The following is an 11,983-nucleotide window of genomic DNA, read 5'->3' on the forward strand; positions in this document are numbered from 1 at the left end:
AAGGACGGACTTTAAAAGACGATAATAACAGACATGACCTGATATTTACAGGCAGTGAATTCCAAAGTCATGCACCATATTAGAAACACTTGTTTTAAGCAAATCAATGAGGGGCCTTGGCAAAACAAGGTTATTTCTAGTGTTTGGATAATATGACGGAGATGATTTGAAGAGTTGTATAAGATAGGTTGGGGCTTCGTGATAGACGACTTGTACATAAATGAACATTTATTAAAATCTGCTTCTTTAAGCTTAACATCCATCTTTTCGTTGGTAGGAAGAGATGAACTGGGCAGAATTAACTTATCAGCTCTTCGCTGGAGCGACTTCTTCAAGTGAACCTCACTACACCAGTCCCAGACTATAGAAGCATAATCAATGTGGGGGTTTATGTGGGCCTTGTAAAAGAGTTCGTGTGTCAAAATTAATAATGCATTGCAACTTTGATAAGAGAAATTTGATAACACATAATTAGCAATTTCCTTGCAAATGTCATTGCTGTGAGTATGCCATCTCAGATTATTATCAACAATTAGTCCCAATAAACGGTGCTCAGCTACTTGCTCAATGGGGTGCTCATTTAGGGACAGACTCTAAGACTCAGAGTTATTTCTAAAAGTTGATGTCTTTGGCGAGTGCAGATTATCATGGACTTTATTTATAATTGAGAGAGAGAGACATCGAGAAAGAGAGAGAGAGAGAGAGAGAGAGAGAGAGAGAGAGAGAGAGAGAGAGAGAGAGAGAGAGAGAGAGAGAGAGAGAGAGAGAGAGAATTGAATTGAATTGAAATTTATTTTACGAGGGTGACAGAATAAAAAACGCTGGCGCTGGACCCGAGTACTCTTCAGACTGGCTCGCTCCCCCAGTATAACAGTTTTTGTCCTGTGCACGTGGATTAAAAAAACAACAATTATTTTACACAATTAAAAAAATTATTAGAGTAAAATAAAACATTAAACAGTTCATAATAAACAATAGTAAACAAGAATTAAAAAAACAAAAAACAAATAGACCACCCATGCCGGGAATCGAACCCGGATCACTTTGGCCATAGGCGGACGTGCTTTCGTCTTGTGCACGTGGATTTAAAAAAAATAATAATTTTTTTTATTTATTTTACACAATTAAAAAAATTATTAGAGTGAAATAAAACATTAAAACGTTCATGATAAACAATAGTAAACAACAATTTCAAAAAAAAATATAGACCGCCCATGCCGGGAATCGATCCCCGATCACTTTGGCGATAGGCGGACGTGATTCGCACCAGCTAGCTGGCTGTTCCATTAGCTGCACGGCAGTTGTACTCCCACCGCCAACCCCCCCCCCCCCCCCCCCCCGTTAAGAGTCGTTTTTGTTGATTAATTCGCATTTAGGTCCCAGGTAACATTATGAAGTTTTAATACGATCAATCGGACCTATTATCAAGTTAGTGTATCAACTTTTGAAAGAACTGCGCCCAGTAGTTTCCCAGCAATAAGCTGTTAAGTCGAGACAGACAGACACACACACACACACACACAGACACACAATTAAAGTCTGCTGGACCCTCCTACTGCGTACTCGGGGATAAGCAATGTATACATGCTTCTTTTCATCCGGCCCTAGCCCATTGAGGGGTAACAAACAAGAAGAAATAAAAGATAAGTTTAACTATAGTACAAATGACATATTTACCATAATCAACATGTCAAGCAACCAATAAGACATTTTAAAATGCATTAGGATTCTTTAGCAATGCTTGAAAATTATGTATAACAGAAATATGTAAAAAAAAAAAAAAAAAAAAAAAAAAAAATCCTTCATGAATTATATATAATCATGTTTTTCAATATAATTAGAGAGTACAGATATATTTTGCCAGCTGCTTGATAATATTTCTTATAAGTTTTGTAAAAGAAACAGCATGTAATATTCCTTGAATGATGTTTCATAAATTCGTAATTTAATTATATTTGGAATGGCGTTCCACATAATTGCTCCAGAATATGATAGACTCGACTTGTACAGGTCAATTCTTGGAGTTGGGGTAATTAATTTGTTACATTTTCTATAATGATTTATTTTGAAATTTGAGGCAATGAGTGTAGGTGCATTCCCTGACATAATTCTATACATCATCACACCTTTGTTATATGCAAATCTATCTTTGATAGGAAGAATTTGCAATCGTTTATAATCAGACATGGAAAGAGATGTATTTTTTAAAATAATTAATTTAACAGCCCGTCTATGTAAACTGCCAAATGTGTGTTTCAAAGTGTGTGCACTTGCAGAGTCCCACACTGTGGAAGCATAGTCAATAGCTGACTGAATATGTGCCTGAAAAACAGTTTTCTTGTGCGAAGGTCTAAAAAGTGTTTGATTTTTGATAACTGAAATATTTTTTCAGATGTGTTTTTACAAAGTGTATCTACATGTTTTGACCAAGACAGGTTATTGTCAATAGTTATTCCCAAGACTTTATGGCTATCAACTTCGGTAACATCTTGATTTCGTATTAGCAATGTCGGAAATCCAGATGTTAGATTTTGTCTTTTTTGCCTCGTGGTAAGTAGCATGCATTTAGTTTTGTTTGGATTCAGTGACATATGGTTTAGTTCTGACCATTCAAGTAAAAAATAAAATAATAAAAGAGAGAGAGAGAGAGAGAGAGAGAGAGAGAGAGAGAGAGAGAGAGAGAGAGAGAGTGAGAGAGAAAGAAAGAGAAAGAGAGAGAGTTATAATGATTGATTTGATTAAAACAAAACATTCTATAACAAAAGACTGTATGTTACTGATCAAAACAAATGATGAATCTGCTGTCCCATTCGCGGTCGGCAGCCCCGCGTACGCTCATTTCTCACTTGTGACCGCCTCTCGTCTACAGGATCGGTCGATATATTCTACCCCCGAAATAGCACTTGTTTGCATCTTCAATGACTCCATCGTCCATTAAAATCCCAAACCGATGTCAAATACGAGGTGATTTTGTGAAATAAAGCACATTTCTACTTCCAAAACCCATCGAACAGCCATTTTTGGCGCTCGATCGCCGACATGTTCAGCTTTGAGGGTAATTTACGGGCAAATATGAACCGCTCTATGACATTTTATGCGTCGAGAAACAATGTAAGGCATCGCTGAATCTGTAGCTTACCTTAAATCCCGACGTAAATCAAACAAATCCAAGAAAACTGACAAAACGTGCCTTCAATCGTGTCAGGCCCCGCATACACCCTCTGCCCCGCTTATGTTAGGTTATCCCCCGTGAATGCCGACGAGTCGAAGACGAGTCGCATTATACTTGTTCGAGTCTATAACTATCGGACCCTATTGCTACGATGAAAACACAATAGCGTTTATATTGCTATTCTGACATTAAATTCTGTGTTAAAATTATGTTTTTGTCAGAATGGTCCATGTCGTTGATTGCAGACGACGGTTCCCTTTCCGCATGAAGCCACGGAAATAACCGAACATTGAAAAACCCACGGACATGTATTACCGAGAAAACTCGAGATAACCGGATGTTTAACATTACGTCAAAATGCTAGGAATCATATGACGTCATGACGTATCATGCTTGCCTACGTAGATTTTATGTTCGAAAGTCTGACTTCTGTTGGGAATTCGCGTGGTGATTGAAGAAACGACTAAATGTTTCAGACCGGTAACTTCATTTCAACATTGCACTATACAATGGACGTTCTATGTGACAGGAGAGTTTGCTGATTTTGTGTTAAACATTGGAGAGATCGTCTGCTAGAATCAGAGATAGGTCGCTTCAGATTGCAGCTTCTGGAAATTTGCAAGGTTTGTTGCCTGTTAAAGAACTGGAATTTACACGTAATGTATGTCATGTACAGTAAGCAACAACAAAAACACACACAAAGCAAATGGCATCGTCTGTCGACTAGGCACAAAAACAAACCTGGCGAGGTATGCGTGTAATTTATACACGTGGAAGAAACCGGAACCATGCGTCTTTGTTATTGCCGATATGCTTTTGGATATTGGCAAAAATGGCCGACGTCCGTAGCGTTATGCTTTGATGATCGGAAAAGGGATGTGTGAGACCATCCAATCACAGCCCCCGATTTCCCCCACGTGTCCATCAGAATAGCTATATTCCCGCATATTGTGTGTGACAAAAAATTCTGCCTCAATATGAGGAAACAGGCTGGTAGTGTCATATTTTTTAAATGGGTTTGGAAGAACTGCTCATACTTTACATAGCACTCCGGCCCTGTTCTTTTTTTCGTCACACCCAAAACCGTTATTTGTTTTTGGCGACGCAGCATTAATTTGAGAAGAAAAATAAGCTTTAGAGACAAAATATTATGAAGTATCTGGGGACAAAAGCCTTTCAATATGACGTCATTTACGTCTTCCAGACTTGATATGACGTCGATCGGCCGAACATAATGTAAAGTCAATGCAAGCTTGAAGCATAATTTCAATAGACCTTTTTCACTTAAATTTTGGCGCATGCGCTGTGAAGTTTATTGTCAGATCTACCGGAACTAGGGGGCAAAAGGAAAAATCGACAACGAGGCTTGGTGCAAAGTAAAGTGCGGAGACGACGAGACAAACTGTTGTGTTTACAACTGCAAGTGCAACAGTGGAATCAATGAAGACAGAGAAATACGGTGGACAGAATTTGTCATTGTATGGCTTTCCGACCGATGGGTGCAATTGCGAAGGCGCAACAGCGAAGGACGCGATGGGTGCAAGCAATCCGACGACAGGGGTTTGTTGTGCCCAGAGATCTGTGCCATTGAAAAGTCTGCTCGCGTCACTTCGTGTCTGGCAATGGCACGGCTATCAACGATGCCAACTCCTTTGACTTCGTACCCACCCTTAATCTTGGATTTGAGAGAACATCAAGAACAAGTGACTCTAGCAGAAGGACAAGGTACTGGTCGGAGACGTGACTTTGTCCGCTCAGTGAAGACCGACGACAAGCAAGCGGTTTTGCTTCCACCCCCCAGTGTCAACGCTGAAAATATCATCGGATCTGGAAGAGACTCAGAGCCAAGTAAGCTTTGTTTGTTTTTATCAATTTATGATCTGCTGACTTCAAATTGTCTTCCTACATCAGTGTATAAGAAATTTAAAATGAATCGGCAGCCCAAAACGGATGCATAGGAAGGGTCACGAAACAATTGCAAGATTTTAGAAAACAAACAAACAAGATCTAGACATTGTCGACAAGCCGCGTGCATGCAATCAACCAGAGATCTGTTGCTACAGTATCTCTGAATCAACAGACTCTTGAATCGAGAAGATTAAGGAGGTTACTTGATACAGATAGTGATGCAGTTTTCAAGACATCGATAAAGCTCATGCTGAATCATTTTTTTTTATTCCCAGAAATGTACCATTAATTGATGCAACAACAAAAATAGCACTAGATTTCTACAATTTTGATTTTGCATGGAACACTCCAAAATAATTTCCGGGGAGCATCTCCCGCACCCCTAAGTTTTTTTCAATTTCAGGAGTTATTTCCCTCAGGTATTTTCATGCTTAAATGCTGTGAGTGTGATGCATGTGTAATCTGATAACAAGATCATTGATGCTGATTATATTGCTAATGTATACATTTGATTTTGTATTTACAGAAGCAGCCATTCCTTTGCCCTCTGCATCTAGTGAGAGCTTAGGACCAGGGCCAGATCATGCCTTTGCAAAGAGGGACACGACTACATGTGAGGGTATTGTTATTGGAACACAGACTACCTCAAGTTGGCAGAGCTGCAGATGATAATTACATAACAGGCCTCTGTGATTAATCGTCTGACTGAAGATGTTTCTGGCTTGAAGAAAGACAACATGAAGGTGAAGGAGAACATACGCTCTTTTTCTGTTGATTCTCTACTGAAAAATGACACTGCAGTATGGTTTCACACATATGGTGATCTTTCGGTATGCATGTACCTACTTCGTAAAAAAAGGCAGATCTACATTACTGGGTTGATGAACTGCCAAAGGCCACATCACTCCAAAGAGCAAGAAGCTTATTTTGTCATGTAATGGTTTATATAATTTACTCTGGTACTGTATAGAATAAAGGGCCCATTATCAATCAAATCTCTGGTCTGGTCTGAGTTTGTTTCATCAATGATTGTATGTGAGCTTACGAACATAACGATTCCCACTTTAAATAAATGCGATCAAGATAATTAGGTAGACAACATGTCAAGAGACGTTTATTCCTTATTTCTTGTTATAATTGAAGGATATTATTATGCAATATACTGCTTTGTTTTTTAAAATGGCTTCAAATTGTCTCCCTTGTACCGACACTTTAGTACACAAAATTATTCAAAACAGTCTTTGACATATCTACAGTTTCATTAAAAGAAAAACTGTATTTTATTTTAAGTGATAAATAAATATAGACAAATCTTGGGACTGTGCACAAACTGATCGGCTTGAACTCAAAAGTCGCAGCCAAGAATCTTCTGCAACTTTTGAGTTCAAGTCTGTCAGCTTGTGCACGGTCCCACAATCAGTTCAAAAAGAATTTTCCTTGATATAGCCTTGAGAAAAAAAAAGTAAGTAACAAATTTTGTACAAACAAATTTGTTCAAGGGAGACAATTGGAATCATGTTTTTTAAAATCGGTGAATTGCATTATAATTTCCTCCCAAAAATAACAAATAACTGTGAAATAAATTGGAAAAAAGTGCTAACATTATTACCTTGATCAGATCGATGTGTATGACAAGGAATTTCTATGTTTGCTGATTTGGTTGTCCGGTAATGACTTTCATGCACAGGGCTTCTAAATTCACTCGCTCAAACGCTCATGTCTGCACCAACATTCACACACGTCCATATTCATAAGGGATGGTGACAACACGCTCTTGAACAACAAACATGGCACAAAACGAATGAACATTTCAAACATGTCGCTATTGAATGAAATCATCAGTACATGGATATCAAATCATAAAACATCTCACAAAATACCTCCTTGCCATTCCGAAGTTGAAGAAGAATACAGTCCGGCATTACACACACTACACTTTCATCACTGAGAATCGCTGTTCACAACACATGTCCTCGGCTCTGATACGTTCTCCGAATAATACACACAAGTCATGGATGATGGTATAGTCCGTACGAAGCCGAAACACTTCTTACTATCCTCTGACACAAGTTCTTATCAGCTTCCACAATCTTCTGTCTTAACTGCAGGCATTTAAAAAATTAAACCTGAACTCATACACAGAGGTGACAGCACTACATACCCTCCCTCGCTGTAAACAAAGTACTGATTTTACCTGTCCATATTGAAACTACATACATTTTTCACTTGACAGAACAGTTAACTGTTGCTACCAACTTAATTAACTGGTATTGGAAAAAAATATCACACCTTGAAAACCCTAGTTCAGTATATCATAACTATATGCAGCCTTCAAACGGTTGGTACCGGTTGTTGAAGATCTCTTAGTCGCGCTTCCTTGCATCCGGACTTCTTGGTCAAAATTGAGGCCTTGAAGAGTCGTCCGGGGAAACTTGTCTTGAAGCATACCTGAAAATGAAATTATTTTTTTTACTTGACACTAAAGCAAATCTTATGCTGGGTACAAATGCTAAAACAAGTTGCGCCAGTCTGTCAAACATGTATAACGATACTGAACGCAGTACATTTCACAAGGACAATGCTTAGCTGAAAACCAGCATCCACGTCGAATAAGGTAAATGGCAACCCAGCATAGCGCAGTAGCAAAACTGTCCCACAGGAAATCACGCTTCCCTGTGTTTGAAACAAATCTGTTTAACTTTCTAAGCTTGTAGCCCTGAAAGTCAAAAAATTATGCACTAGCCTCTGGCTAGTGATTCTGAAAACGTACCAGCCAGAGAGCAAATTTTACGAACCAAACCAACAATTTGATTCAGCATCTTCACTCGCATTTGGCGAGTAGATGAACACTTCTACTCACCAGATGCATGCTTCTACTAACTATGGCGAGTAAAATACTTGCCACTTTCACTGTTTCAGGGCTGGTTTGTTTTTAACCTTTAGAACATAATGTTGTAGTTTTCCAGAAATTGCTCTACACACAAACATACACCACCGCCCTGGTCTCTTGACTAAATGTAAAATGCATAGTTTGTTGATAATGCACTTTATAAATATCACTGTTTCTCTTTCCCCAGTCTTGTAGCTGTTGTAGTTAACAAGCTCTATATTTTAACTTTGAGACTTATGTTCTGAAAAAAATAGATCACACTCTGATGTAAACCTCTAGGTAATGCAACCCTATTAATTATTATACACACTTACTTAACAATTTGTATGTCATCGAGAGCAGCTGGTGCAGTTTTCATGGCAGCATGCCCCTTCCACATACATTTGTAGTGTGTACAAGTTTTGTCTGCTGGCACAGTGTCGATTCCTTCAGCCATGTAGTGTGAAGCAGCAAAAAGGGTGGCGGCCACATGGTTGCAAGACTGTCCTTTCTGGTAAAAACAACAACACACATTCAAATTCCGTTTGTGTCATCTTGATTTTCCTTAGCCTGCTAGTAATAACAATTAACTTTATCTTTCCTAGGAATTCCTACAGAGAGCTTGTAAGCGCATGCTGTTGATATCTATATAAAATATATACCGGCTCAGAATGGAATTTGATCTTACTGCAGTGATAACCTTCATTGACAAGAGGATTCACAAACACATGTGTACGTACACATTAAATAAAACTCCGCACTCAGGTACCTGGTATTCTATTGAACATGCCTAGCCAACATGGCATGGTCTCCTGGAGATACTGATTGAAATTACATTAACATGCTGCTCATAACTTTGTCAAAAATGACAGCTTTTGCATGCAGACATTTTTAGTAGAGAATTATGAATCTCTGTGTGTGTTTGTCACTTTGTGTGCCATGCATTATATGACTGAGTATGAAAACTGATTGTGTAAGATACCAAGTAACGCAGCCATCAAGTTAATCCCACAAAACATACAAGGCCAACAACACTTACCCAGCAATACACTCGCAGTAGGCTCCAAGTGCCTGTCCGGTCAGCGTCCCCCCACAACAGCATACACTTCGTTGCGAGTCTGCTTCATTGACGTCAGCACACTCGCTCTGAGTCTGATCACCACAGTTGCTTACTAGCTGTTGTGCCATGCAGAAAGACATTTTATGCACACAGTATGTCTATCGTTTACCCCAAGGTTTTGCATTCTTTGCGCTGGATGCGTCGTATAACTTGTCGAACGTCGACGCAGTAGTATCAGTAAGAAAGTTGATCCAGAGATCTGTAGATCTGTGGTCGATCACCTCTGCTTCGCTTATGCAGGGGAAGTTCGCCAAGTCTTTCGTCCATATACCACCAATAGCCGTTTCAAACCATACCTTCATGCATGTCCTTGACTTTTAGTTCATGATTTTGAACAAGATAATCCATTTTCTTGCAGAATTTCTCAAAGTAATCCTCTAGCAATAGTACTTCGAGCACCGACAGTGAAAGAGGTATTTCAGGCCAGGCACCTATTGCCCCTTATTTCCGGTTATCAGAGAGAGGCTGCCGTGCCCTAAAATCTGATTGGTCGAAACGCTGGGGGCAAAGGTTATACGAAAAAGGTCTATTCCTTCGTTTTAAGCATATTTTCAGCGCCTAACACCATAAAACTATATATGTTTTGAATCAGCAAATTGATACTTTTATGTGTCTTCTTCCAACAATAAAAAAGTCGATATTTAACGGGTTTTTTCATTTATAAGCCCCTTTTTTCAATCAAACACAACACAACTATATATATGCAAATGCTCTCAGAATTATCTGTACCAATTTTAAAAACAATTCGTTCTGAAGTTTTTGAGAAACGCTTTTCACACACACACAGACACACAGACATCGGGAGACAAACCTCTATCTCCGCTCTTATTAAAACATTCAGTCATTACTTGACTGAATGTAAAAATCATAAACGTCTGCTCAAAATGATGCAAAGTTGTTTTTGTCTAAAAAGGATGAATTGTGTTGAATTAGGAGAAATACATGTCTCTGGGCCCTGTGCACTTTTAGGGTGCCATAATGTTAAAACCCCGACCCTCTCGTGCCCATCGTCCCATATTGACGAGGGTATTTGAGCGCCTTTAGTAAAAAATCTCACAGTTGTAATCACAAATAGTGTTCGATATGCTAATATGACATAAAAACCAACATCTTTATATAGATGTTTCATACAAAACAAATATGTGGGTATGAATGGGTTAATGTTGTGACAAAGTAGTTTCATTATTCTTTGAGCTTGTAATGAATGTAAAGAATTGTCGAGCTACTTTCGAAAACCTGCATTTATACACCCAAACGGTAAAAAAATCTAACCTTTTCTTCTGTAGATGGTAATATTGGTGACAGTGTAGTTGCGACCCAGGTCCACACTCCATGAGGCGTTATGGTCACCAAGGCCAGTGTGGATGCAGTTGGTATTTGTCTGTGTGGTCGACCTGTATGCTGTGCTTGTTCTGCCGTTGACAGCTATACAGGCCGGAGCTGATGGGCCCTGGGAGTCACTGTATGTACTGCTGACGCTTGCCCGTTTACCAAAAGCCACATTCACTGCCGACATATAATTAAAGATGTACTATGAGTCTATCGAAAGAGAAATTATGGGAAAGTCTTCTGGTGAATTGGACCTTAAACATTAGATTATCATTATGGACAGTACGCAGACAGCATCAACGGTTTCTTGAGTTGTGACCGTTGGTGGTCTTCAACATGGTTTGTCATCTTAAACAGCTGTCCTTCCTAGCCTGAATTCAGCTGACCACCTTATTACTGTGGTGTATGAAGGCAAATGTTTACGTCATTATAAATTTACCAGTGGGTTACATATTTTTCTTCGCAAATATCGGATCACTGCTCCTTTTAGTTTTCTCTACTGTTGTGTACACGGTGGGGAATGGAACCTTGAGAAACCAAGGCACACAAACTAACAAGTCAAAATACGTCATATTTTGCATGAAGTCTTAATGAGAACCTTCCTCGATTTATGCCAAGTTTTGAATGTCTAAGTGTATTCCTTCGTGTTCGGGCTCGGTACTTCTCAGTAGGCATTCGCCGTAACAAAATTAGGCAGATGATATGTGTTTGAGTGCAGATCTTTGTGAGAAGACTGTTTATTGTAAAACTATAGTTATATAATTGGAAAAGCCATTCATTCCCCTACCATAGTCAGCAAAAAGATTGATTTAACACAAGATACAGTAGAACAGATATCCCCGAAAATCATATTCCGAAAAGCAAGGTACCCATGATTAAAAAAATATTAGAACATCTAAAACTCAACACATTTCCAATAACGTGTTAACCTTAACCTTAACGGATAACTTTCAGTGTGCTTCCTTGGACGTGGACGACCCAGAGCCTCACAAAAGTGTCTGTATCTCTAACACTTTTGGGAGTTATTGACTGAGACTTCGTGTAATCCTCAAACATCATAGAACCTTCATATCGACCAATTTGTAAAGGATTGTCTTTTTAAACAAACAAATCAATAATTAATGACGTCATTTGAATTACGCAGTCCGGATGTTGGGGGCCGTGGACGACATATGGAATTAAAGAAGGCATTTTACGGTGTGTATCCCTATTGGTATGGCGTGGGTCGCGTACGACCCATACTGTGTACGTCCAATCCTCCTAGAAAGTATCGGTCGTTCACGACCCACATCATCCGGAATGTGTAGTCAAACGAGTGATCCCAGAGAAAGATCCATTTTTGAACCTAAACAGTCGGTTTCATTCGATCACCTAACGTGTCGAACAATGGCATGCTGAATGGTGTAGGTGTAACTCTTCTAAGAAGCCGTTTGGGGCCGTTTTTGACGGGTGTCTCTCGTTGGTGTATTAGCTACAGAGCATGTTCTCAAACCAAGTCAATCATAAGAAACAAACCTATCGTTCCGTTAGATCCTGGAAAGATCAATCCTTCGTTCCCACACAATTGACTGCATTCAGCTGAGCA

At 39.2% G+C, this 11,983-nt stretch overlaps 3 long non-coding RNA genes across 3 annotated transcripts in view; 1 reads left to right on the plus strand and 2 right to left on the minus strand.

Moving 5' to 3' along the window:
* The first annotated feature begins 4,443 nt into the window (after nucleotides 1-4,443).
* Nucleotides 4,444-6,075, plus strand: LOC138964801 (uncharacterized). Its single transcript, XR_011455213.1, has 2 exons — nucleotides 4,444-5,020; nucleotides 5,607-6,075. It is a non-coding gene; the product is annotated as an uncharacterized lncRNA (long non-coding RNA).
* An 809-nt stretch (nucleotides 6,076-6,884) lies between these two features.
* Nucleotides 6,885-9,598, minus strand: LOC138964803 (uncharacterized). The gene is made up of 3 exons (XR_011455214.1): nucleotides 8,989-9,598; nucleotides 8,285-8,460; nucleotides 6,885-7,528 (listed from the first exon to the last, which is right to left on the minus strand). It is a non-coding gene; the product is annotated as an uncharacterized lncRNA (long non-coding RNA).
* Nucleotides 9,599-9,882: 284 nt separating this feature from the next.
* The window catches only part of LOC138964804 (uncharacterized), a 3,817-nt gene continuing 1,716 nt past the window's right edge, over nucleotides 9,883-11,983 (minus strand). Inside the window, exons 2-3 of the long non-coding RNA XR_011455215.1 lie at nucleotides 11,914-11,983; nucleotides 9,883-10,575 (exon numbers count right to left, since the gene is read on the minus strand). The exon at nucleotides 11,914-11,983 is cut by the window's right edge and continues 14 nt beyond it. This is a non-coding gene — a long non-coding RNA (uncharacterized lncRNA). The remainder of the gene's footprint in view (nucleotides 10,576-11,913) is intronic.

Source organism: Littorina saxatilis, linkage group LG4, assembly GCF_037325665.1.
Source record: "Littorina saxatilis isolate snail1 linkage group LG4, US_GU_Lsax_2.0, whole genome shotgun sequence".
Classification (NCBI taxonomy): Eukaryota; Metazoa; Mollusca; class Gastropoda; order Littorinimorpha; family Littorinidae; genus Littorina; species Littorina saxatilis.